The 6,468-nt window shown below is 38.4% G+C and overlaps 1 protein-coding gene across 1 annotated transcript in view; it reads right to left on the minus strand.

Moving 5' to 3' along the window:
* Positions 1–6,468, minus strand: part of LOC145669992 (uncharacterized) — a 66,743-nt gene that overhangs the window by 9,342 nt on the left and 50,933 nt on the right. The gene's annotated exons all lie outside the window — the stretch shown is intronic.

The following is a 6,468-nucleotide window of genomic DNA, read 5'->3' on the forward strand; positions in this document are numbered from 1 at the left end:
ATTTCAATCTTACAAACAAACTCTTGTGGGATTGGGATCTGATGGACACAGAACTTGCATCCTTGGCAGCAGGGCGCCCCTTGAGTCTGCGTATTTGAGTAGACCAACCCCTTTTGGCATGTTAAGAATATTTTGGCTATGAGTTGTTATATATTTAAATTCGATCACTCTTCTGAGTAGTGAGTAGTACTTTAATCTTTCTCCTTTCGTTGGCGCCGCTTTCTCTCTCTTGTCTCGTTCTTCCTTCTTACTTCAAGATTTTTTAAAATTTTTTCAACCTTCCCCCCCCCCCAAGATTCTGAACTTGTTACTTACGATTTATTTAACATACAATTCTGATCTGAAATTACCAGCTGAGATGTTGCAAGACACGATTCATGGATAGAGTAGATAATGATTGGGTCCTCCATCACATTTTGACCTATCGCCGAAATGAACAAAGACTTCATATCTGACGACACTTCAATTACGTTCTTTCACCGTCGTCCCTTTAAGGTTTTTTTGTAATCCGTTGGTCACTTTCCTTTCTGTTTTGGTTTTCGATTACTTTGTAGTTAACCTGGGCCCAGAAATTGTATTTTAGGTTATCTAGTTATATCTTTAGAAATGCTCTGTGTTACGTGCCTGCCTTCCAAAGTTTTTTTCCATGATTTAAGCACGAGTTGATTATATAAAAGTGTAAAATTTATAGACGCGCGGTATCAGGTAAAAAAAAAAAAAAATCGATTTTCTTTTTCATATGTAATGTCGGAAGTCGTTTGTTTTCTTGGACAATGTTTCCAACCTTTTAAAAAATTATTGTTGGGGTGATTAATTTAAATGTGTGCGCATTTATAATAAATATATATATATATATATAAAGAAATGAATACGTCGAATGTATATGTACTTAGTATGTGAATATGATTTTAAAGTAGAAGTTTGATATTAAATGTATTATGAATATATGTAAGAGCGCTCGTGTCTGTCCCCCTAAACGTGTATTGGTTGCTATAGTTACAAGTGAGTTCTCCGACGAATGTAAGAATGTAGATTTTGTTAAGAATACCGCCGTGCACTTCAGTAATTTTCCTTTTATTTTGAATAAATGTAAATGACAACTTCTGTAATTATGTAATGGCATGTATTGAAAAGTAACGGCAGGTCAAAACGTAACTCATATCACAACGAATATTAACCCTGAACTACCAACCTAAAGCCATTGTGGAAAGTGCACCGTGAATCCTTCTCACCTTCATATGTATCCTGTGACTTGACCAGTTTTTTTTCCATCCTCCATTTGAACCATCATACTCCATACACCTGTGGAAGATTTTTTTTTTTAAATCCGAACCATGTATACATATATCCAAAAGTGATCTAAAGGAAAGGTCTCATGACGTGTCCCAGTGTTGAACAAATAAGTAACTTGAAATTACTCAGTTAATAAATTCGTGAATGGACTGTCTAAGAGGAGAAACATCCTCTGGCGAAAGTGATTTTCAAAATTCCTAAATGGGTATAAACATCGCAGTGTGCGAGTGCTGATATAAACTGCGAAGAGTTACAAACTAAATATAGTCGATGAATGGTTTTTGTAAACCAATAGTTATATATATATATATAGAGAGAGATATAAATAAACACAAACTAAGTTAAATGGAGCGAAATGTTCTGGACACTACGAGTAGTGCGTGATTGGTGATTTGAACGCTCAAAATTATTGATATTTCATTTTTCAATGTGAGATAGAGACTCATACAAGTTTTAATGCACCTAAAAGTTTTTTTTTCTTTCTTTCCTCTTTGTCCAATTTTTTTTTTTAAAGTGAAATAAGTGTCTCCTTTGCGTATGTCGCGAATCCTAATTTTGATTTAGCATGCCTAAGATACAATATATGTAATTATTTTTATTTGTCAAGATGACTGAATATATAAAATTTTACTAGAATATAACACTATGTACTCTATTAATATATAACCAATAACTTGTGCTTGTAATATTTTCTTCATAATTATCTGTTTGCCTTTTCTTTTCACTATGGATGTAATAAATTATTTGTATTTTTGTAGTTAGTTGGTTTCCGTTAACTATATATACACTGTCCTGAGTGAGTGAGCGTGTGAATGCATGATAGATTTAATATAAGTAATTTTAGTGATATCCTTTGTCATATTAACATCTGTAATATATGTGACATGTTTTAATATATGTGTTAAGGTAAATAACCTAGGTCATGAAGGACCGCTACTAATGGTTTAAATCGGCTCTAGGAGTGAAACAAAAATAGCAGGATGAGCCTAAATACGACATCTTTCTTCCAGGAAGTTGAAATTCTTATTGATGCGATACATGAATTCATATTGAGTTTATAAGTCTGATTTTTTTTTTTCCTCTTGGCTAATTCATATGTGTGGTCGATCCTAGAGAACAGAGTTCAGATGCTGGATGGTTATCAATCACCGGTTGGAATAACAGTACAAAGAATGATTTCACCTTTCTCGTTTCCAGGTCTAGGTCTGGGCAATCCCACGGTCGTGGTGCCTGGAGCTAGGTCTGGGTGGTATGAGGGAACATGTGTCTATTCCGAAGCATTCCAAAGTTGATTAGTCGTTAATAACATTTAGAATGATTCACCTTTCAGCGACTTTCCCGACCTTTTACTATATTTCCGGAATTATCCAGTAATCTGTTTCTTATTAAAATACCCTATTTCTTTTCTTTCTTCTTTTCCTACCTCCTTCTTTTACCCTTCTACTTTCTTCTCTTTCTTTTCTATTTCTAAATGAAAGAAAACGGAGTCATGATTGAGAGTAGTCGCTATTGGCACGGTCAATAAGTTGTTTAGATGAGTTTTCTTCGGGAGTCCGATATGGAATAATCAACAATAACAAGAAAGTTTATTGGAATTTACTTTATTGGAAAAATAATTCGGATTTCAATCAGTAGGTGATGTTTCGTAATCGTCCTCGTTAAAGAGAATTAATTTTAGCGACTTCTCTCCAGTACATTTGGCACTTTATTATTATTATTATTTTTTCGTTTTTAACGTTTTCTTTCAATATTGGCTAACCGTGACAGGATCTGTTGCCCTGGAAACGGCGGTTTCTATGGCAACGGATTAACGTTTTCTTTCAAAATTGGCGACCGTTGACATCGGACAGTTACCATGGAAACAATTGTTTTCCCTGGTGACGAATCTGAAATTATTTATTAAACACTGTTTAGGATCGAGCACATATTGACTTGGCCACAAAAGTGCATAATTAAAAGGTTACAGTGGGATTAAATAATAATAGTCATTGGCTGTTCTGCTATCTTTGTCTCTCTCTGTAGAAAGGGGGAAATGAAGGAATTTGCTAAAGTGACTTCTAAAATTTGAAAATGCTGGAAGTTGACCCAAGGAGGGAATTAGATAGGAGTCCCTTAATTTATGAATAGTACTTGATTAATAAGTATTGTTAGTTTATAAGGATATAATTGCATGTGTTTATATTGTGTCTTTTTATATGGAAACTATGGCAACCAATAGGGAAGTAGTATCACACGAGAACGCGGAAGTCTCATGTACGCAATGTACTTTAGAAAGTAGTGAGAAAAGAGCTCGCGTCTCTCGTAGGCTAGTGAGGTGTCACGAATGTGGGCTGAAATGGATTCATTTCAGTTGTATTAATTTAGAGGATACTGCTGAAAATGCAGAAAAGGTCCGGGCTGGTGAGATAGTTAAATACTGCAAAGAATGTGAGGGGAAGCTCCACCAGTCGCGTGAACCCATGAGTTTATCCTCTGAGAGAGAAAAGGAACATCCCGATTCAGACGGTGAGCGAGGGTATAGTACCCCGAAGAACCGAGGCCAAATATCTCCAGTGGAGATATCTGACCTCGATGATGATGAAAGAGATGGGGATCCAATTGGTGATAAACCCAAAGAAAAGCAAAGGAAGACTGGGTCATCTAATAATGACGCTCTCCTCCTTTCATTGCAACAAATGCTACAGGAAATGAGACGCGAAATGAATGAAAATAGCCTGGAAATGAGACGCGAAATGAATGAAAATAGCCTGGAAATGAGACGCGAAATGAATGAGAATAGCCGAGAGATGAGACGTGAAATAAATGAAAAATTTGATACCTCGAAACGAGAAACCGAATCTCGATTTGAGGTACTAACCCAGAAAATCGACAACATATGTTCGGACTTTGCTTCCTCAATAACTACACTGAGAGAGCAAACGTCTACTGAAATTGATTTGGTCAGATGCGAGGCTCAACAGTCCCTAAAGCAATTTCAGCAGGAGACTGAGAGTAAATTAGATCATGTAAATTCTGAAATTGAACAAATGGATACTAAATTGTATAAAATCAACAATAAATTAGAAACACAGCAGGCCGAAATTGATAGTTTAAAGTCAACCTTGTCAGACCTATCATTGGAAACCAAACTGGAAGTAACTGACCAGAAAATTTCGAAAATTCAAAACGAGATAGCAAATATTCAAAAAGAAATGACAAAATCTAGTCGCGAAAAATCAGAGGTAACCTATCCTTTCCCCGGTAGCGATTCCCCGGAAATATTACCTGCTATAACAACTACCTGTAGCGCAGGAAAAGAAAATTTAGTGTCAGTTGATGCACGGGATATTGCGACTCACTACCCCATGTATCAGTCAGAACCAAAGTCGTGGTTCAATTCCAATAGTGTGCCGAATCAGTCGAGTGTTGTGACGACTACGGTCACTAGCGTGAGTGCTCCCTCCCTACATGGAGGTATACAATCACATAGCGTGTTGCCGGGAAGAGGAGATGGGTGCCATTCTGAGTCGTTGTTCATGGGTGCGATTGGTCCGGGGATGGAGCCCAACATACTCAATACGACCAACAAAATCCCTTTCACTTACATGGGTAATTATAACACCGCTACTACGTCGTCGGTGGTAAATCCGGTGACGACTCCGATTGTGCAGGATAATATGTTAATTCCCAGTAACTATTCCCCTGCTTATGTTAGTATGGGTTCCAAGGTTTCGCTGAGGGACATCGAACGTTTTCCCACTTTTGACGGGAATATTACCAATGGACAGCCTCGTGTTTTTCTGCGTAGATTGCAGCAGTGTTTAGAAATGTATCGGCTGACCGATAGAGAACGTTTACAAATAGTTGAAAAACTTTTAATTGCAGCATCAGGCGCATGGTTTGCTTCTATTAAATATAGAATTCATACGTTTGATGATTTTCTGATCCTTTTTAAGGAAGAATACTGCAACGAACATATAGAGAGGCTTCAGAAACGCAACCTCCAATCTTTAAGATATGATCGAGCCAAGTATGGGTCCCTTTTGGACTATGCTTGGAAGATCATAGAACTGTACTATCAGATTGCAGAAAATCCATCGCAAGCCGAGCTAGTAGACATAATAGTGAACGCTCTTCCACCAGATGAGTCGCGGGCTATTGCTTCCCACTTGTGCCAAACGGTACGAGAAGTTACGTCACGCCTAGCTGCCCTGTGTGGGAAGGAAACTGGAGGCCCACCAAAGAGGTATTTCGCCCGACAAGCAAAAGTTGTGAAACCCGTGAAAAGCAAGGCAACGGCAAGTTGCCAAACGGACTTTCTGAGTTACACCCAAGCTGGATCTCGCTATCCGAGTGGGAGTGGCTCAGAAAGCAATCAATACAATGGTCGACGTCTGTTCCGTAACCGACCGATGTTTAACAATCGCCGGGGTTATCGCCCCTATGACCGCACAATGGGGGAATCGAACCCGAATAGGGACGATAATAGGAGGAACTTTAATGGGGCGTACCGGAGAAGAGAAAACGGTAATGGTCAAAACGGCAATGTTAACAATAACTGTGCAGGTAGATCTCAGAATTCTGCCCCTTCGCAAATACCAACTAATGGCGGAAATGGAATTCTAGCCACTCGAGGGAGTGATAGTCGCGAGACCGCTGTCAAATCGACAAACTAATTCCGCAACTACCTGGTGAAATGGGGGAGGATAGTTGCGGGAAAATATACCCCATTATTTTGAAAAACCAGACTGACCACGAATGTAAATCTAAGTTGTGGACACAGAATTTATCATTTCGGGACTCGTTACAATTTGTTATAAAATTTGTTATAGATGAGGAACCCTTTGCTTCAAGTGAAGAACGCTATTTTTCTACCTCTCCCAGCCTACGAGGAAGTATCGGCGGCGTTGAACTTGTCGCTACAATAGATAGTGGCTCGGAGCTCTGCCTAATGGACTGGGAGGTGTGGAAAAAATTAAAGCAACGGTTTCCATCCGCTAAATTGAGACCATACACGGGCCTTACACTTGGCGCTTTCGCTGGAAAAGAAAGTTTTTCGGTTCAGGGCGTTCAAAATTTTAACCTAAACATACAGAATCATATATTCGAAATAGCCATCTTCGTCATAAAATATTTGCGAACGGACCTAATACTGGGATGTCCGTTTCTGGACAAATTCCATTGTATCATTGACCG

Source organism: Thermobia domestica, chromosome 2 (assembly GCF_964235325.1).
Source record: "Thermobia domestica chromosome 2, izTheDome1.hap1.1, whole genome shotgun sequence".
Classification (NCBI taxonomy): domain Eukaryota; kingdom Metazoa; phylum Arthropoda; class Insecta; order Zygentoma; family Lepismatidae; genus Thermobia; species Thermobia domestica.